Below are 22,428 nucleotides of genomic sequence, written 5' to 3' on the forward strand. Positions count from 1 at the left end.
AGCCATCAATATCTCCAGTTTTCCTTTCCAGCTCAGGATAGGCTTCCACTTCCCAGTCCGCTTTGGTTAGGTGTGGCCACATGCCTCGCCTTGGCCGGTGAAGTGAACAGAAGTGAGGTGTGTCACTTCCTGGAAGAAGCCATAAGAACCAGCAGATGAGTGCAGTGGTTGAAGGATAGAAGTGGTTGGTCTCTGCACTCTTAAGCCTGGGTCATACCGTCAAGACAACACAAAGATCATCTCTGCTGAACCGCAGTGGATGGAGAGAAAGTGAGAGATAAGCTTTGCTCACATAAGCCAGAGAGTTTTTGAGTTGTTGCCACAATATAACCTAGCCTATATGGATTGAAACACTCTGGTTTTCCCTTCAAACTCTAGAGAAAAAAATATATTATTGGTTACAATACAGTAGCTATTTGGATACAGTAATTTTAAATGACTATTTTGTGTGTGTGTGTGTGTAATATATGTTAGCATCGAGGGATTTAAGTGAAATAGATTTATATAAATTCCACTTACATTTCTTTTAAAATAGGGTTTATTTCCACTTCACACAGAAGGAATCAACATATCAAAATTACTAGCATATATATGTTTTATTTATTTTTTTTGAGGGAGTCCACTGTGATGCCGATGTTAGGATTCTGAACTCCAGGCCTGGTATAATCATTAGGAAATGTTCCCTCTCACTGATAGCCTTACCCAGAATGGTGCCTTGTGAAGCAAAAGAGCTTCCTAAGAGAAGATAACGTGCTGAGCCATGCCCATGGCCTTTGGCTCCCGTGAGAAAATAGTCTTCCCTAAGCCCTATTGTGATGTTCCAGTTATAAACAATGGTGCTTAGTACATAGAAGGTCTAAAATGATATTTATTGAATAGATGAGTGGAAGTAGTGCACAGTTCTCCAAATGTCTGGATTCTTTCATGTTTGCATTTTAAAAATAGATGCTGTTGTTTTGTAGATTTGTTTAAAAACATCTTGGTATTAAGACTGACATCTATTCTTTTATAACACTTTACATGTGGTCATGTACCCACAGATTTAGGCTGTTTTATTTTATATTTTTCACTATAATTTATTTCACCTGATTATTTCATTTGGGTCTCTAAAACCACATTATGAAATACCTTAATTATTTAAATTAGGAACAGATTAATTATCTCCAGTGTACAAACTCAGATTAATTTCATTATAAACCTGAGGTTTAAATTGATTAATCTTGGAGTGTTTAAGGAACAAAATGGGTTTTTTTCATCCTTAAGGAGAAAGGCGTATTTGATTTGATGAATCTCTCTTCATCACACCAGTTATGATAATAGGCACAAGATATTTGCAAGAAAACTTCAGATGGATTTTATAAACCAGCCAGAAACCTGTGTGTCTGGGGCTTCTGGGGGAACAATCTGTGAGTCATTTTAAAAAACAAACACACTCATAATCACAGTGCATGTTGTTACCATGGTAATTAGGCCTGTTGAGTTGGCTTGCTTATGTTCCTGCAAAGGCAAGAGGGGGAGAGAAACTGAGAATTCAGAGCTTTGACTATTAGCTTCAATTTGCCTGCTGCAGGAGAGAGTGAAGGGGTTTCTCGAAAATGCACTGGCACAGTCATTCTGAGGGGGAAGTGAAGAAACCCTGGCATCCTGCCTTTGTTATTGAATATAGGTTAGCCATATTAGTGTTGGATATTGTGGTTCACAAGGGAGAAAAGGATCATTTGGCATTCTCTTGGGAAAAAGGGGAAAAATAGTTTCTTTCTCTGATACATGACTTCATGTAAGTCTCTAAGGTCAACCTTGTGGAGTGTCTTGTGTGCCTGTGCACAAGGTTTTAATGATCCTCTTAAAGGCACCAAATGCTGCTGATGAACATTATTGCAGGTTTAAATGATCTCAGCATATTATTCTAATATGGTTAGAGGCTAGTTTTAATGAAGCCATTGTTTCAGATCTGATTCCCAAGTAGGCAAGATATCTTTTCTGTTTTATGGACTAGGTATGACTTCTTTATCTTGGACAGTCATCTTATAATGCAGGCCTGTGGGACACAAAGGAGACCAGGGAGGGTATGTGAGCTCTGCCAAATCTATTACTACTCCAAGGGAAAATAAAATCCAAGCGTACACTCGGTTGATGGACAGTCAACCAAATTCTTGGGCCAGTGGAATTACTGTAGGAGAAATCCAGTATGATTCCATGTGAAGAACCAATAGCACCCTTAAATTAAAGCTATGAGTGTACACACAAATCTGTTTTTAAGACTGTTTCTAAATTCGCTTTAAGAAGTCTGGGGCCAGGCACAGTAGCTCACGCCTGTAATCTCAGCACTTTGGAAGGCCGAGGTGGGGCGGATCACAAAGTCAGGAGATCGAGACCATCCTGGCTAACATGGTGAAACCTCGTCTCTACTAAAAATACAAAAAATTAGCCGGGCGTGGTGGTGGGCTCCTGTAGTCCCAGCTCCTTGGGAGGCTGAGGCAGGAGAATGGCATGAACCCGTGAGGAGGAGGTTGCAGTTAACCAAGATTGCGCCACTGCACTCCAGCCTGGGTGACAGAGCGAGACTCCGTCTCAAAAAAAAAAAAAGTCTGGCTGGGTGTATTTGGCTCACGCCTGTAATCTCAGCACTTTAGGAGGTTGAGGCAGAAGGATTGCTTGACCCCTGAGTTTGAGACCAGCTTGGGCAACGTAGAGACACCCTGTCTCTACAGAAAATAAAAAAAATTAGCTGGGCATTGTGGTGCACACCTGTGGTCCCAGGTACTACTTGGGAGGCTGATGCAGGAGGATTGCTTGAGCCCAGGAAATTGAGGCTGCAGTGAGCCACGTTCACACCATTGCATTCCAGCCTGGGTGACAGAGCAAGACTCTGTCTCAAAAAAAAAAAAAAAAAAAAAGTCGGGTATCCTCTGAAATGAATAATTATAATGCATTGACTAAAGTTTTACTGCTTAGGGTATGCCTCAATCAGATTTTAAAGCAGAACTTTTTAAACTATAGATTTCGTTTTTCCTCTCATATGTGGAAAGAAGGTACATGTTGCCCGAACTTTATTTTATATTTAATTTTCTTAACATTAGTAAACAAATCTTAACTTAGTTTTTTTCTGATCATCAAAGTAATTCATATTGATTATTGAAAAATGTGGAAATTATTGAAAATTTGAAAGAAAAAATAAAAATGGCTCTATCTATTAATTAAATTGTTAGTTGAACTACATGTAACAGAGACCTGATTTCACAGTGGGTAACATAAGTTAGAAGTTACTTCTTTTTAATGTAACAATCCAGAAGTGGATGGCCCAGGACTGGTAAGGTAGCTGTGCTCCACAAGATCATGCAGGGAGCCAGGCTCCTTCTATCCTGTCGTTCTATCATTCCTGTGAGGTTTCTCTTGCTTTCATTGTCTAAGGTGGCTTGCCACAAAGGCTCTGCTATAACCGGCAGGATTGGAAGAAGTTGGAAGGGGAGGCCCTGACCCAGAAGTTACACATACCACTTTTGATGCTGTACCATTGAATTTTGTCACATGACTGCATACCTAGCAGCAAGGGAGGTTGGGGAAAGTAGCTATTATTGATATGTAGGTGCTTAGCTTAGAATTCTATTAAACTGTGGAAGAAGATGAGAGCAGATGTTGGGGTATATCTAGCAATTTCTGCCACTTTTGTTATTCTACTGAACAGAGGAAATATATTGTTTAGATTTTGATGTATTTTGTTCCAGTCTTTATGTATCAGAAAGATATTATGTATAATTATACTAGAAAATGTGTTATATAATACAACATATGTATGTATATAATATATATGTTAGTGCATATATATTAGAAAAATATATTAAGACATAGAAAATATATATTAGAAAAAATATAAATATATGTAAATATGTATATTAGAAAATTGTTGAGTTCACACTATATATAATATTTTATATTTTTTACTTTAAAATTTAAATGACAAAAAATGCATTTTATATTCTTTTTACTTTATAATAAAGTAACCTTATTTTAAGTTACTTTTTAAAGTAACAGTATTTATTAATTTTAAAGTTAAGTAAAAAGAATATAAAATGCATTTTTTTCATCATTTAAACACTTTTGTCTTTTTTTTTTTTTTTTGAGACAGAGTCTCCCTCTGTCACCCAGGCTAGAGTACAGTAGCATGATTATGGCTCATTACAGCCTCACTCTCCTGGGCTCAAGCTATCCTCCCACCTCAGCCTTCCAAGTAGCTGGGACCACAGGTGTGCATCACTATGCCTGGCTAACTTTTGACTTTTTTTTATAGAGACTGTGTCTTGCTATATTGCCCAGGCTGGTCTCAAACTCCTGGACACAAGTATTCCTCCCTCCTTGGCTTCCCAAAGTGCTGGGATTACAGGCATGAGCCACTGCACCTGGCCCATTTAAATTTCTTGTATTCATTGTTTTAAAATTTTATCATGTGGAGTTTCTGTTTTACTTAATAGGTTGAATTATTGATATTTAGGCTATTTCTAACACCTTGATAATTCTTCTTTGTCCACATTTTGGGTTTGTTTTGGTTTAAGTCATGGAGTGGCATCACTAAAACAATGACTGAGAACGTATTTGGGTCTCTTGATAAACAGGCCTAGATGACTTTCCAGAGAAGTTGTGCCAGCTTCCACTATCACCAATAACAAACGAGTGCCAGGCCCAGAACACCCTTGAACAGGCTTATTTTGCACGTCCCACCTAGTCTTTGTTACCCTAGGGTTCATTCTCTGAAAATAAATTGTTTTTAGCCCTTGGCTTTTTTTTCTTTTTGCTGTCATTAATCATGAGATAATGGTTTTCTAATAACTTTAGCCCATTTAAAAACATATGGCCCCTATGGTAGTCTGGGAATATAACTGGTTGGGTTGAGATTGTAGCACACATGCCAGTCTCAAGTAATGTGAGGCCTCTGGAGACACTGATGTTTGTTTGGTCCTGGAACCCCTTGTGAATTTGAGTTCCACCCTCATTCATAATATTCTAGATGTGAGATACCTCTTTGTTCTCAGACACAGCAAAATAGGAATGGGAAAGTGTTCCTTGAGGCTTTAGCAATTCCCTTTGAGCTGAGCGCTCTAAAGCTTTTCAGTAATAAAGAAGCTCATCTACGCAGGAACTTTCTCCCGTAGGAACCACACTCGGCACTGGACAAAAGTAGGCCACCTCTGCCTGATAGCCACAGAGGTCATTAGTGGCTAAGGGCATAGGTGTCTTCTACTTCTAAACAGCCTATAGAAGCTGTGGGTGCCAAAGATACTCTTATAACCACCAAGGTGTCCTTTCCCCCCTCCTAAAGGGCCAGATACACACAAACTGTATGCACTCAAACTCTGTCCCTAATACCTGGAGCAAGAGTGTGTTGGTCTCTGCTGCTTTGGTCCTGCCCGGAGCAAATTAGGTTAGCTCAGGAGGAAAGATTGTTCTTATTCATTCCATTGGTATACAGCCTCTCCCACCAAGCACTCTGCTTCCTCTAGGTTCCTAAGTGGCCTTTGTGTTTTCATGTTTTCTTGCACGCTAGGAGATTTCACAAAGAAAGGGACTCCAATTTCACAAATCTATTTCTTAAAAGAAAAAGAGTTAATAAAATGTTCATTTCTAGGCTCTGAAATGTAAACCTTATAACTATATCGCCATTACCACCCACCACCGTTTCAGAAACTTCATTCATTCTACTCATCCAGCTTTTGTGTATCATGTTATTTTTCCTTTTAAAAAATTCATTTTTCTCTCTGCTTTCTCAACAGCCAGATCTGCCAGTGAGCCTCAGGCTTTAGGAACTGAAGAGGTAAGAATTCTGAAATATTTTCTTCTAGAATCTTGAATTTAACCAGAACTTAAAGAGGAAAAAAAATGTTAAGTGGTCTATAGATGAAAGCATGTGATGTTTTATTGAAAGAAACAGTCATAGAGTCCTTATCAATATTGACATGACTTCAGGATTTAAAGAAAAAATGGCTCTCTTTAATGATAATTAAAATTGATTTTCATCCAGAACTTTTTTCATTTTCTTCTAAAAACCTGAGTTGGAGAGCCTTTGAGGCTGCTATCTTAACAGAATGTATCCTTACAGCACAAACTTGATTAATAGGTGGCAGACATTGAGGGCGTACCCTGTGCAAGATAAAACCTCAGATGAGGCAGGTTAGGTCAGAGAAAGGTAAACCCTGTTCTTAACAGATGTTTGTAAACATTGTAAGGGCTTTTCCAGCAGCAGCAGCAGCAGCAACAACAACAACAACAGGTCAATCTAATGCTGTTGGGGTTTCATCTTGAAGAAGCTTACTTAGCTTTTGGAACTAGCTATAGCATTTGAATCTTGTTGTAGACTTGAAAGGTAACCATAATCCTAGACAGGTGATAATGTGTTTGCCCACTCCAAGATACACAGTTTCCTACAGTCGATGACTTAGATTCCCCCCCCCCCATTTTAAAATGTAACTTCATTATGAAAAATGCCAAGCATATACCAAAGTAGGGAGAATAATATAATGAACTCCTACATCCCCATCACCCAATTTCAACAGTTGTCAACTCGTGGCTGGGATTGTTTCATTTCTACCTCTACCTACTTCTTTTCTTTCCCCATTGGATTATCGGCGCTTGCTGAATTGTTGGGCTTTTAATTGTTTATTTACATAACTGTTTAGGGGATACAGCAAATGCTAAAAAAAATAAAACCTACTCATAACCTGACTTGCTTTACTGGAGCTAGTCATCCATCCATTTATGCATTCAGCAGGTATTTATTTCATGTTTACTAGGTATCAGTCCTTCCTTAGGATAAGAGGATCAATTTTCCTCAACTCATGTTTATGAGGTCTGCAAATTGGGACTTTGGATATCTCCAGATGAGGTGATCTGTCAGAGATGTACTGACAATGAAACAATGGCATTCATCATACAACTTTGTCAAATGTAAACATTCAGAATATGCCATAATTTTTGAAACCTGTTTTTGACATTTCTTCGCTTTTGAATATACTGGAAACATGCAAGCATAAAACAAAACAAAGCTCCCAATCCTCTGATAGACCTTCCTGTTTTACCACAAACACTTATCCAGCCATCTGCATCCCTTTCAAGAATATAAGCTCTGTGAGAGCCAGAATAGTATATAACTTACTAACCATTTGCCTCCAGCATCTAGCAAGGTGTCTGGCACTTGTTATATATTTAATAAAACTGTTGAATGAATGAACAAAAGAATGCATGTCAGATACTGGGAATATGAATATGAAAAATACACAGGCCTTGGCCCAGAGTTGTTCAGTCTCACAGAGGAGAAAACTGTGTAAAGAAGGAAGTGCTTGTGTCCAGCTTAGTGAAGTGGGAGCAGGGTGTGGTGGATGCTGCTGGAGGAGAGAACCAAGTTGGGGAGTATGGGAAGAAGCTTGATGGGAAAGGGGTCTTTGAGCTATCCATGAGGTGCCTTCAGTCAGAGAAGTAGGGAAGGGCATTCCAAGAATAAGAAATCAAGTGTAAGTATACACAGAGGCCCCAGAGGGCATGGCTTATTCCAGGAAGCTTTAGAAATTTAGGGTGGCCAGGGTGTGGCCAGAAAGTAGCTGACTGAGGAGATGAGGCTAGAGAAGGAGGCCGGTGAAGCCTTGGAGGGACCCCTAAGGGGCAGGCTCCAGAGTTTGAATTTTCTCTGCAGAGTGGGGAGGCAGAAAAGGGCACACAATCAGAATTTTTTTAAAAGGACAATTCTTTAGGCAGCAGAGAAGTGGGGAGGGACTAATGGAAGGGAGACCAGTGGAGGTCTTGGGTCTGGAAATGTTGGGCTGGATTTGGGAGAACTGAGGGAATTGCTGATTAAAGGTGAGAAGTAAAGGAGAGGAAGACATCTAGAATAACTCCCAGATTTCTTTTTTGGAAGAATGAATGGGGGTGATAACTGTACTACAAAACAGGAAGGGAAGGACTGATTCAAATCTGTGGAGCGGCCAGATTCATGTGAGTATGTGCAGTAGGCTGCTCCCTACGGACAGAGCAGTGGTTCTCAGTCCTGGCCGCATGTCAGGGCCTCCAGGGGAGCATCTAGAAACCCTGATTCCAGGCCCTACCCAGACCAGCTGAATCAGAATCTCCATGGGTGGGGCCTGAACATCTATAGGTGTTCCTAAAAGCTTCGCAGGTGACTTTAACATGCAGCCAGGGTTGAGACTCTCTGGTCTAGAGCTGATTGGAAGAAAGCCCTTTGTGCACGTATGCTTTTAAGACCATGTATAGCTTTTGCTTCCCTGTAGTCAAGTTCTTTTGAATTTAAGTACCTAATGTCTTTCAGGTGAGGGCTGAGACATCCCATATTCTATCAAATGTTACTAATAATGACTCTTTTGTAAGTATCTGATGTTCTTTGAGTTGATTTCTGTCATGCTAATAAGTATGCTTAAATTTTTCAAATCAATCCACGCAGAGTTTGTCAATGGGGTTTGCTGGCACGTCCGATGGGACAATTCTTCATTATCGTCTTTGGTATCCCTGTCCTTGGTTCACAAAAGGCTGTGGCATCTTTCAGTCATTGTGACATCCAGAGCACTCTAGGGAGACGTTGTGAACATTGTGAACTACCGTGTCTTCGCACATGATTTTAAAGAGGTTATTTGGCATTTTCCACTCACCTAAAAGCATTTTTCCTTCATACAAAATCAGTGGTTTCAGTTATGCTCAGTAGTTCCTTATGTAAGTAGTCTCTGTGCTAACAAACGCAAAAAGCTAAACAAAGTAGACAAGTAAAAGGAAGTATTGTTCTGTACTATCGGGGGATTTTGAGTATATTTGGTCTAGTGCTAAATTTAGTTTTCAAAGTATATACATGGAAGCAAATTAAACATGAGGTAATGGTCAAATATTGAGGTTAGAAGCAAAATACTACCAAGGCATTATTGAACAGCAACTGTGATAAAAGGTGTATTAGTTTTCTATGGCTGCTGTAACAAATTATTACAAACCTAGTGGCTTAGAACAACACGATTGTATTATCTTACCGTTCTGTAGGTTAGATTCTATAGGGATTTCACTGGGCTAAAAGTAAAGTATCAGCAAGACTGTGTTCCTTTCTGAAGGCTCTCTGGGTTGGATTTATTTCCTTGCCTTTTACAGCTTCTAGAGCTTCCTCCATCTTCAAAGCCAATAGCATTGCCTCTCCACGCGTCTTTCTACCATAGTCACAACTTCTTAATTTTTAGCCAGGAAAGGTTCTCTGATTTTTTAAGTATCTGTGTGATAAGATTGAACATACCTGGATAAGCCAGGCTGATCTCCTCATCACCAGGGCCTCCATTTAATCACATCTTTGAAGCCTCCTTATCTGTAAGGTTATGTATTCACAGGTTCCTGGGATTAGGACTGAACATATTTGGGTCCTATTATTCTGCCTACTACAAAGTCAAAGAGACTAATTCTTCAGAAAGATAGAAATGCTTCAGGTAGCAGACCAACTAATGTCTAATTATATAGGATTAAAACATTAAGGTTTCCAACGTTGATGAAGCCAATTCTCATCTTGACTCTACAGTTCTCATTTTGTAGGTCCAGGTACTGAAACCTTTTGGTTTTCTTGAAGTGTCTGGCATTGGATCAAGGGGACAGGTTGAAGTCCAGTGGCTCCTTTCTTGGCCAGACTTTTGGGTACTATAGCTGTGGCCCCTAGAGAGTATGCTGCTTTCGTCATTTCTCCAACTCTGGAGGGTTTGCCTACAGTGTACAGGTTACAAGGTCTTGAATAGAACCGAAGAAATGTGAGGTTTTTATTTTATGCTGTTATGTCTGGCTGTTATTTTATGTATTATTAATTAGGCTTTAAAATGGGGAAATTGGAGGAAAAAATAACATAATACAGAACCTCACTAGAGTGGTATTTATTATAGCCAATTTCTAGGTATGGTATAATTTCTTCCATACATTAAGTTATCCCCACAAAGTAAAAAGCCATTTCTTGCCTGGTATATGAAATAGATCACTGGGTTATTTTTTAAAAATCATCTTTTGAGTAGAATATGGCTGGAAATTTATGGTGAAGGTTTAAAAATGTTCAGCTTTTTTTTTTTTTTTTTTTTTTAGCAAGTCCTCTTAAAATCCACTTTTAGACACTTCAGCAATACAGACCTGAAGTCCAAACCTAGAGCTAGCAGCAGGGCAACAAACTGCCCTTATCTGCCAAGGCAAGGCTTTCCTGGGACACAGGACTATCGGTGCTAAAACTAGGAGAATCTGGGGCAAATCAGGACAGTTGGTCACTCCAGATGTCTAACAAAATGACTCTAATAGAAAGTAGCTGTCACATTGATGCATTGTTAAAATATAAATTTTGAGTGAACCAAATAATGACCATATCCCATAATATTTGATTGAAAATGGAGGTTAATCCAACTCTTTTGGAAAGTCTGTAGCCATATATGCATGTTTGTTCAGACCAGCTTAAAAAGACAAAAAAAACCCTCTAAGATTCAGAACTGAGAAGCAGCAGCCACGTTTATAGTCACAAGCCCTAGCTGCCCTTTCAGTTCTTCTGTGTTACCAGCAGGCTCCTGCACTTTGCCTCTGATGATGGAAACTTTAATAACTTTGTTACTGAGGTGACCAAAAGACCTTGCTGAATCTTTTTCAGCATGTCAGCCTGCATGGAAGTTATAAAACCCAAGTTTGTCAATGCAGCACAGAGCTCTCTTAGCTTTAATCTTGCCTTTCATAGAGCAGAATTGAACTTTTCCCCCCTAAGGGATAGCATAGACTGTTCAAGAAGAGGTAAATATTAGGAAGACTATCTTGAATGCCCAGCGGGAGGGGACTGGAGTGGATCATGTCTTGGAGTCTTATTTGGTTCTAAGAACATGGCGCTGCCTGACTCCCAGCAGTGGAGCATGAGCCACTTACCCGCATGTAAAGTTGCTACATCTGGGTAAAGACGCTTGCTGGGCCTTTCCCCGCTGCTTCTGCAGTACTCTGCCCGCATCATCCATAGCAAAGCCACACTGAGAAACCAGGGAAGCTGAAGGTCCTGGGGCCTCATCCCTTACATTTCTGTGGCTTTTATTTGGAGAATTTTATTCTCTAAATCATTAGGACTAAGCAAAGAGAGCTGTAATTGTACTTGAAAGAACAATAAATTAGCTTCCCTAGAATAGGCATTTGACTTTTAGGAGCTGGAAGACTTTTTTTTTTTTTAATGTATTTAATCGTTTCCTGTCTTCCAAAATTTCCTACTTGGTAGATCCAAAGCATTCTATTTCAATTCTTTTTTTTTTTCTTTCCAAAAAAGATTCCGCACTATCAGTCATTGAAGTAGAATCTGGCTTTCTGACAGGGATGGGGCCTGGACAGAATTGTGAATTATTTTGATTTTTTCCTCAATCTCTTTTTGGGTTTCTTCCTTCCAGGACTTTAAATCCTGGTTCCATTTTGCTAAGACTAGCCTCATTTCAGCTTCAAATCTTTACCAATTTTTGTGAATCAACAAGTTTCAGAAGAAATGAAAGCACATCAAGTTCTTATGCTGTAATTTAAACTTAGGTTCTTTTATTCTTTTTCGAAGAGAAATTAGAGAGTACATGTAAATAAGGATCAAAATAACTACTTATCTGGGTACAGGGTTTCTTTCCGGGGTGATGGAATATCTTGGAACTAGTTAGCAGTGATAGCTACACAACACTGTGAATGTACTAAATACTATTGAATTGTACACTTTACAATGGCCAATGGTTAATTTTATATGTGAATTTTACCTCAATTCAAAACAAAATGCTGATTGAACTTCAAGAGGAAAAAAGAAAAGGACTATTTCCTCCTACCTTCAAATTCTGGAAGAAGTGTGAATCCGTTTTAATACACTCATGTTAAATTTCTACACCAAAATTGTTCTAAAATTGTTCTATTCTGTCCCATTACTGGGAACAGATATTTGGATGTAATAGTGTCTGCAAGGTAGAATTAATTAGGAAACCCTTGAAGGGTAAAAGAGGAACATCTCTAAGAGTTAAGATACTAGTCGTTTATTCTTAAGATGTGTAGTTTTTGTTACTACGTTGTAGACTGGCCTATATTTTGCAGAGCTGGTCACGGTAAAAATTTGTATTTAAGTTTAAAAATTTAACATACTGGACTTTCTTCCACCTATCGTGGGACAGAATTTGCATCAGCTAGGTTGGAAAGTTTTTTAATAGCCTATAGTAGCAGACTGCAATTGGTAGTGATAAAACGGAGAGTCCATTTGGGAGGCCGAGGCAGGCGGATCACGAGGTCAGGAGATCGGGACCATCCTGGCTAACACGGTGAAACCCAGTCTTTACTAAAAATACAAAAAAATTAGCTGGACATGGTGGCCCGTGCCTGTAGTCCCAGCTACTTGGGAGGCTGAGGCACGAGAATGGCATGAACCCAGGAGGCAGAGCTTGCAGTGAGCCGAGATTGTGCCACTGCACTCCAGCCTGGGCCACAGAGCGAGACTCTATCTCAAAAAAAAAAAAAAAAAAAAGGACAGTCCAGATGTAATAACTTTAATGAAATGAGAGCAAGGTAACAAGTTTCATATATATAAATACTTTTTATTAACGATCGATCTCCTTAAGACATCCCCAAGCACCATTACCTGACGGGGTTTTGTTTCAAGGCATGACTGCATAGGGGTTCGCAGGTAATCCTTGGCTTAATTACGAAACTTTAGGACTTTAAATTTCTTCTAGATTTAGAGACAACCATTTTAACCTTTCTGCAGAGATGTAACTAGGCAACCAGTATAGCACTTAACCAGTGCATAGCATTCAAACTTCCTAGCCATTTACATCATTTTTAAAAAATACTATTTAAATCTCTCTGTTAGCTTTGGCATATGCTGCCATGTAACCTTTAATTTCTTAGAAAATATCATGCGAACCCGCAGCTGTAAAATGGTATGGTTCCTAGAAGCCCAGCATCCTCCAATGTTAATAAGGAAGTCAGCTTATAAGAAGAGCAGTAACAGCGTCGAGAGGTAGCCACATGTACTGTGTTTATAATTGAGAATTTAAAAAGGAGGTTTCATGTTTGCTGTGTGAATTTATGAGTTTAAAGTCATATCCTTGGCAGATGGTAATGAGCATTTCTTACAATATGATTCACGGAAAAATATACATTCATAGAGTGAAAACTAGATTTTATTTTAGCTGATTAGGTGGTAACTAGGGATATCTAGTTTGATCAATAATCACGAACTTATTGAAAGCTTTTTATGTACCAGACACTATATCAGTTATATACTGTAACTGCTATATACTGTATACTATAAGTAGCATACACTATATACTGTGTACTATAAGTGGTATATGATCCTTTTTTGTGACAATTATGATTTTAGTTACTTTTTTTAATTATGAAAGAAATGCACGCAGGAAAACAATATATGTGAAATATTTTAAAAATTCAAGTAGTAGGGACAGGCATAACATTTCTTTCCCACCAACTTTTAGCCTCAGTCCCTAGAGGTAACCACTGTGGAGAGTTTCTTGTGTCTCTTCCAGAGATTTTTCATCTCCTGGTTAATCTGTATTAAAAAGGTGAGTATAAGTGCCATTGAACCATCTGTTCATAAGCTTCTCTTCTGAGCTAAGTTTTACATTTTGAGACACTATTATGCTTCTTTTTAAAATGTGCCTTTTAAAACTGAAAGAAAAAAAATGTCAGAACCAAAGTGATGCTAACAGAGAGGGCTGGTGGTAGTGAGAACTACAGGCTGAAGGATGTTAATGTGTAGTTTTAGCCTCTGTTAACATTTATATGCGGAACTTAAGTAATAAACCTTAATGTAGTTCTTTTATGATTTTCAAAGTCATCTGGGGTATATTATCTCCCTTTATCCTTTAGATGACCCTGCAACGCAGGAACTGTTTATTTTACAAAGGAGGAAGCTGTGGTTCCCAGAGGTTAAGTAATGTGCTTAGGGTCACACAGCTGAAAAGTGACAGAATCAAGTCTTTTCCAACTAGTCTTGAGCCAGACCACATGGTAACTGTGAGGAATAGAGAGGCACAGTTACACCTCTGTGGTTCCTGCAGTAAGGGCTGTGAAGTGAAGGAGACGGGTGCAGACTGAAGATCTGGGCAGTTGTTTTGATTCTGCCCCTTGGACAAGTTATTTAAGGCAGTAGAAACAAATTAAGATGGCTGCCTCTCTCCTCCTAGTCTCCTCAGTGGCTATTCTGTTCCGATTTTGTTAGGTTGCTTAGGTAATACCACAGGAGAGGAGACTTGACCCATGCTGAGGAAGCCTCAGTATTTCATCCCCAGACCACGGTAGTTGGTTCAGAGGGTGGGCCTGCCATCAGCAGGGGCCAGTAGGTTCTTCCTCTGGAATTTTCCAACTCGAGTTGAGAGGAGAGGTCTCATCCTTTCTGGTCCCAAGGCAGTAAGAATCATGGAAAGCTGTGTTTCAGTCTGTGGACAGAATCAGGTCCAATGCACAGAGGGGAGGCAGACAGAGTCAGAGAGAGAGAGAAGGGAAAGAAGGAGAGAGCCCAGTCATAACTGGAGTCCATGAATCCAGTCCATGTGAGCCAATACATTCCCATGTTTTGCCCAAGCTAATTCAAGTTGTGACTAAAAGAGTTTTGACTTATACCTCCAGGCCTTAGTTTCCCCATCTGTAAAATGGAGGTTATAATATTCACCCTGACTATATCTGAACTATGTAAATATCAATTAAGATAATGAATAGGAATACACTGTATAAATTGTAAAATATGACACAAATGTAAGGTGGTATTATTCACTGTTATGTCACACTGAGTTAGGAAAAGTTGAAAGAGTGAAATTACCACTTAGTTGGAAAATAAGTGAGTGCTTTCTAAGAGCCATCTGATGTTATACAGAATTAAATGAAAGCTGCCAGGGTCCTCCAGATTTTGAGACCTTCTTTCAAATACTCTTTTAAGTTCTAATCAATACCCATGATGAATACAAGGATAGAGCTTTTACCTTGCTGGCCTAATTTATTCAATGGGTTTCTCTTTTCTATCCCCTGCCGTATTCTATAACACACACACACACACACACACACACACACACACACCCCAAACAAAAAACAAAATGTCATTATTAATATTTCAACATTTTAGCCTTTTTACTTAAAAGACCTTTACAGATTCATGTTAAATATTAATAACATTTTGGCTTCATTAAAGAAAAATCATCAAGGAAAATAAATCTTAAAGCAGCTATTTTAGATATACTTCATGGGAATGATATAGTTGAGGTGATTCTGGAGATAGGAAGTTATTTGTTTTGGGCTCAGATAGGATCAAGATCCATCTTTTCCTTAATGGACTTATGTCTTTGCTATAAGCTCTAAGTAATCAAAGTCTACTTGGGATTATAACTTATTCATGACAGAAAAAGCATCACTTCACTTTTATAGCATTTTTCACTATATATGATAATACCTCTCAATGAGGAAAAACAGATGGTACCTCTCTGAAAGCTTAGATTTGCCATTTAGGCAGTTTTTATTGTAGCAAGCATCTCTTTCTTTATATTTGATAATTACAACCAAAAAATGGCTTAAAGCTTCAATCGAAGTGGAATACCATATGCAAAAAAGGTTGATGTCACCATGGAAATATAATTTATAACCATGAAGAAGCATGACATATCAACCCAAAAATGTTTTGCATTCCTCACATTTTAAAATCTGTGAAATGTATCTACCACATTCACTGTTCTCGTAAGTTATGTGACTATGCCTTCACCTTACACAATTGCCAGTGAGCACTGGTGTGAGGCTGAATGGATGCTGTCTGACCACTCTACTCCTCATCTAGCCATTGTTAATCTTTGCCTGGGCTTGTTATTAATCCCATGAATGTCAGTGTTTTCATATAAACTGAGAACTTTGAATAAGTTCATATTCTGAATAGGGCATACTCCGCCCTCAGAAAATGCCAGCTGTATTGGAAACAATTGGGAACCTCAAACTGGTTAATTTCAAGAGCACTTAGTAAAAAGAATATTTCCAAGGATGAGGGCAGAGTATAGGAAAACTGCAAGGGAGAATGCAGTTTTCCAGGGCTCCTATATTATCCTTTGGCCTGAGGTATGAGGACAGTGGGGAGAAGACCTCCTTAGTGGAGCTGTGGCCTCCAGGAAAGGGATATAGCCAGATTATAATGATCCTGCAGGCAGAGACCCCAGGAAACAAATAGCCTGAACTGATTCTTCCACTTATTCTGATCGCCTGCTCATGCTCCTCATTGGCCAAACCCAACTGGGAGGCAAAGAGCAAGGAAGTCTGCTACTGAGTTCATGCAGTTTAGTTTCCTGGGGCATAAGCCAGATGGAGTAGGATGGAGAATGAATTTGGAGGGGCAAATGGAAGATATACAGCACAGTTAACCTTCATCATGGAAATCTTGCATGAGGGAAATGACAGCATTTCCAAAAAGTGTAGATAACTTACAAAAACTTGTTTAAACCAGCTTTCACATTTTTATTAATTTTACTTAGTCAAGGTTAAAGCCCATGTTCAAATGGACCCAGATACAATGGTAGCATTTGGACAGAGTTCAGTTGTTTGTATGGCGGAAGTTGATCTGGAGGAGCTACACACAGAGAGAAAACCACCCTATGCTTTCCCTATTCAGAGACAGGATGGCAACCTCAACTTACAGTTCAAGTTTGCTACAAAAAGTAGCTGGACACCTCAGAGCACCTTTAGATAGCCATCTTCTTGGGCCTCCCGACGTCAAAGGAAATGACTGTTATCCCAAAGAAATGTAATGCCTGGCTAGTGGGTTCAGCGGCCAATGTCTGGTGTTTTCCAGCTTACTTTGAATCTCAAGTGAATTATTTTCATTTATTTGGCCCAGGGACCAGGGTTACTTGCCTTGATCTAATCTAGATTAACCACTCTGATCCACTGAAAATGAATAAATCCACTGGATTAGATAAATTGTTTGGGGAGGTATTTGTGGCAGCAGAAGATGATGGACAAAACAAATGTGGAATGCTATCCTAAAGCATAAACCTCCTCTGTGGATGGGAAAATTCCCTGACTTGGGAAGTGCTGGGAAGGGTTGGGTCTATTATAGGAGCAGTGAGAGGCAGTGTGGTGTAGAGAAAAGAGCTGGGGCTGTGGGGTTAAAACTAACTGAAGTTAGCGTAATACTGACTGTGACCACCTTGGCAAATTACTGAGCTTTCTCAACCTTAAGTCTCCTAGTATGAAAAATGAGAATAACTTGACTTGCTATAAAATTAATTGAAATTATATATGCAAAATGAAGGCAGTGTTTTCCACACAGTAGTCATGCAAATACCTTTTTAGGATGTATACACTTGTTGAAAACAACCATATGGAAGTATAATTGAGATTTTAAAAAACTGCACATATTTGATGTATGTAATTTGATGAGTATGCCTATCCTCCTTTAAAAAATTATTTCTTAACAGCTTTATTTAGGTATAGTTGATATACAATAAATAACACATATTCAAAGTGTACGATTTGATGAATTTTGACCGCATACACCCATGAAACCATCATCACAAGCAAGATAATGAACATATTCATTCAAAAGTTTCCTCATGCCCCATGATCATCTCTCCCTTCTATTTCTATCTCAGTATAATTACATTGAGATACATCCATGCTGTATGCATCAACTATTTATTCTTTTTATTCTTGGGTAGTATTCTATTGTATTGGTATACCACAATATGTTTATCTGCTTATGTATTAGTAGCAATTACTCAATTATGGTTTTGTTTGTTTGTTTTTGTTGTTGTTGTTTTGAGACAAGGACTTCCTTTGTCACCCAGGCTGGAGTACAGTGGCATGATCATAGCTCACTGCAGCCTCGACCTCCTGGGCTTGAGCGATCCTCCCACCTCAGCCTCCCCAGTAGCTAGGACCACAGGTGCACACCACCACACCTGGCTAATTTTTAAATGTTTTTGAAGAGATAGGGTCTTGTTATGTTACCTGGGCTGGTCTTGAATACCTGGGCTCAAGTAATCTTCCTACCTCAGCCTCAATTTTTTAAAATTCCATTTTCTTTCTTCTTTCCTCATTAATAGTGTAAGAGAAATTTTTAGAATTCCATGTTACCACAGCTGACATCTCCATTAACATCCTCCAGGAGTAGTGTAGTTTACAAGAATTGGGTATAAATGCAGATATAATAGTAATTGTGTTTGTTAATCCCTGGTTTAGGTTGAGTACACAGCTGGAATCTGGTTCTTTCTGCTTCCTAGGCTTGCTTTTGTTTCTTATCATAAACAAGCAACCTGCAGGAAACAACACAAATGTGGTGTATATATACAATGGATTATTCAGCCATAAAAAGGAACAAGGTACTGATACATGCTACAACGTGGATGAACCCTGAAAACACTATGCTAGGTGAAAGAAACCAGACACAACAGGCTACATATTATATGATCCCAGGCACTGAAATGTCCAGAATAGACAAATCCATAGAGACAGGAGGTAGATTAGTGGTTTCAGGCTAGGGGAGACGGAAGAGGGGAAGGAGAAGTGACTGCTAATGGGTATGGGTTTGTACTTTTTTTTTTTTTTTTTTTTGAGATGGAGTCTCACTCTGTCGCCTAGGCTGGAGTACATTGGAGCGAGCTCTGCTCACTGCAACCTCCACCTCCCGAGTTCAAGCAATTCTCCTGCCTCAGCCTCCCAAGTAGCTGGGACTACAGGTGTGTGCCACCACGCCTGGCTAATTTTTGTATTTTTAGTAGAGACGGGGTTTCACCATGTTGGCCAGGGTGGTCACAAACTCCTGACCTCAAGTGATCCACCTGCCTCGGCCTCACAAAGTGAGCCACCATGCCCGGTCCTTGGATTTGCTTTTTTGGGGTGATGAAAATATTCTGATATTTGATAGTGGTGATGGGTACAGAATTCACAGTCTAATCTGTGACTATACTAAAAACACTGAATTGTATACCTTCAAAGTGAATTTTATGGTATTTCATTATATCTCAATAAAACTGTTATTTTATAAAAGCAGTCTGAAAAACTTTGGGAAAAATAAATATTCAAGAGCAGCCATTAATTTAATTTCCCTTTTTTTGTTTGCTAAAGGGAAAACGTAAAGCTTTTTAACTCATTGGTTGTACTGCACCTATATTTCCAGGTGTTGAGCACAATGTAGAACTTTCTAGCATTAGAAAATAAAAATGTGACAGCTACAGATAAATTGTGTTCGCAGATACAAGCCGTACTGTTTTGGTTTATTGGAGATAATAAAGGCCCTGTAGCTACTTTGGCTTTTTTTTTTGTCTTTTCCTTTACTTTTTAAAAATAACATGCATTCAGATTGTCTAATCACTCTTTCCTCTAGCCTTACTTAGTTAACTAGATAGAGGATATCCTGTCGGTAAAGCATCTTAGCTAAATCAGATTATTTATCAAACTCCTAACCACAGTAGATATAACTGAGTGAGTAAAATAGAAGTCTAAGTACTCAAAATAATCCTTGGAAAGGAAAAGAAGCCGGGAGATCAAAATGAGTAGTGATTCAGTCATGGGTACAACTTTGGTTTCAGGCAGCTGTGGAGGATGGGAATAAGGACAGACTTCCTCCCTTTCTGATTGTCTTCCTTCACCTGGTGAAACACTGCCTTATTTAGAATGCTTTTAGCCACTCAACTGTTGTGAATCAGGACCAACATTGTAATATCTGGAAATAGAGCTCCACCTGGTCTATTCCCAACAAATCAGTGTTTCCTGAGTACACGAGATTTGTGGTTGAGAAAAGGCATTTTTTTTTAATTAAATATATTTTTTAAGTTTTTCTTTTTTTATTATTATTATACTTTAGGTTTTAGGGTACATGTGCACAATGTGCAGGTTTGTTACATATGTATCCATGTGCCATGTTGATTTCCTGCACCCATTAACTCATCATTTAGCATTAGGTATATCTCCTAATGCTGTCCCTCCCCCCTCCCCCAACCCCACAACAGTCCCCGGAGTGTGATGTTCCCCTGAAAAGGCATTTTTTTCCCCTGCCCTCAAAAATCTTACTAGCCAAGGTTCGAGTTTTGGTGTCATTTAGTTTAAATCTTAGAGTGAAAGAAAGGTATTCTTAACCCAGGGTAAAAGTAAAACCAATGTAACTCTACTCAGAAATGTTACCTTTGCTTTTTTCTATAACTTGGCAAATTATTTTCCCAAGGTGACTTGGAAACATTTATGTCACAGTGTGTGTTTAGCTTAGGTTTTCTGTTATATTCTCTCCAGTTCTGGCATACAACAAAAAATTCCATAAGATAACTTTCCATTTTACTCTGGCACTGGAAGAATATGGCTCTCAGCAATATTCCTTTGAGTATTACTCTAGAAATATATTTATTCAGTTATGTATTAAGAATCTACAACACAAAGTATACCTGGAAGATGGTTAAGTGGCTTCTTCAATAAGAGGATGGGCTTTGTAGGGGAATAAAAATAAGTTTTTCTTCAATATTTATAGGTTCTTAGTTGGAATGGCCCCCTGTAACAAAAGGCAGATTAAAAAGCAAAAAACAAACAAGTTTATTAACATGTTTATTTCATATACACATGGTACACATGGGAGACACACAAGGATTGAGTAGTTCCTAAAGAGATGGCTTTGAATTCCAGCTTATAGAGCATCTTCAGCAAAGAACAGTACATTCTTCAGAGAAGTGACAAGACAATGGAAAATAAGTCTCGAAATGGGTCAACTTTGGGGAAGAAGGCAAATAAATGGCAGATAAAGGCAAGTTAGTAATCCTTGTTCATGTAGATTCCTCTCATACCATCTCCAGGCCAATAAGGGTCTTAAGTTGTCCTCGTTCTCCCCGGTAGAGAAGGAGGGGAGATTAGCCTTCGTTCTCCCCGGTAGAGAAGGAGGGGAGCGCGGGGCGGGATACCTTTTGTCTTTAATAAATCTGTGTCCTACTTTAAGGCAAATAGACGGAGGTAAAGAATTTTCTTGCATCTGCTTCTTGGTAGCCTTCAGATCAACAATTCCTTCCCATTTGGGGGTTGCATATTCTGGTCTTTCGTAGCTTCATAGGCATAAAGCTGTGAAAGCTAGACATAGACCTAAAGGCATTCTTTCTGTGTCTATATGTGCATGTATGTGTGTATGTGTAAAATATCACACATCAAAATAATGCATACATGTGCATACATATATATATTAAAGACTGTTAGTAGAACAAACCCACATACATTCCCCATCTTTTAAGTACCACCTTTAAAAATTCCTGTATGCTTCTCTCCAATTCCATCTTCCTTTTTCTTCCTTTCCAGAAAGCCATAATCTGGACATTTTATTTATCACTTCCCTGCATATATGGTTTAGTTTCACCTGTTTTAGAACTTTAAATAAATGACATCATGCTTCTTCTTTGGCTTGGATTTTTAACCAACATTATGTTTTGAGATTCATCCAGGTGGATGTACACAGGTGTAGTTTACCCATTTTTACTGCTATCTAGCAATGATTAGTGTATCATTCTTCCACTGTGTGAAGTATCACACACTTTATTCATTCTACACATGTGGGGCATTTGGGTTGCGTCCAGCTTTTTGCTCTGATGTACGATGCTGCTGTGTGCATTCTGTTCATGTCTCCTGGTTCACATCCAGGAGTTTTTCTAGGGCATATACTTTGGAGTTCAGTTGCTAAGGCATAGAACATTGCAAATGTTCACCTTATTAGGTTGACCATTAGTGGTTATACCAATTTATTCTTCATTAGCAGTATAAGAGTTCCTCTTGCTCCACTTGTCAACAGTTAAGTGTTGGACAGAACAGTCATTCAGTTCTCTGAATTTTAATTTTTGCTAGTTTCATTGCAAATATATTCTGGAATTCTATTTTTTTAAACAACAAACAGTTGTTATTTAAACAACTCATTTTTAACCATCTTAGTGAAAGAGACAAGGACATAAATTGTTTTTATTGATAAAGTGGGCCATTACCGTAGACATATGTAGATACATGTTTTCAAGCAATATCGAGCCTGAGAGTCTTTTTTCTTTCTTTTCTTTTGTTTTTGTTTTTTTTTTTTTTTGAGATGGAGTCTCACTCTGTCCCTCAGGGTAGAGTGCTATGGCACGATCTTGCTGCACTACAACCTTCGCCTCCTGGGTTCAAGCGATTCTCCTGCCTCTGCTGGGACTACAGGCATGTGCCACCATGACTGGCTAATTTTTGTAATTTTTATAGAGATGGTTTTGCCATGTTGGCCAGGCTGGTCTCGAACTCCTCACTTCAAGTGATCCTCCAACCTCAGCCTACTCCCAAAATGCTGGGATTACAGGCATGAGCCACCGGGCCTGGCCTTCTTTATTTTCTTTATCAGGTATTTTTAATTTACAAATGTAACACGCTCTTGTTTTTACAAGTAAAAAGCTATAGGAAGAAGCTCATTTCCCCCTTTCTCCC

The 22,428-nt window shown here is 38.8% G+C and overlaps 1 protein-coding gene across 1 annotated transcript in view; it reads left to right on the plus strand.

The window, feature by feature from the left end:
• GNG2 (G protein subunit gamma 2) overlaps window positions 1-22,428 on the plus strand; it is a 110,965-nt gene that overhangs the window by 12,596 nt on the left and 75,941 nt on the right. The window contains exon 2 of the mRNA XM_003267685.3: window positions 5,766-5,806. The gene's annotated coding sequence lies outside the window, so the exon portion shown is untranslated. The remainder of the gene's footprint in view (window positions 1-5,765; window positions 5,807-22,428) is intronic.

This window comes from Nomascus leucogenys, chromosome 1a (assembly GCF_006542625.1).
Source record: "Nomascus leucogenys isolate Asia chromosome 1a, Asia_NLE_v1, whole genome shotgun sequence".
NCBI classification, from domain to species: domain Eukaryota; kingdom Metazoa; phylum Chordata; class Mammalia; order Primates; family Hylobatidae; genus Nomascus; species Nomascus leucogenys.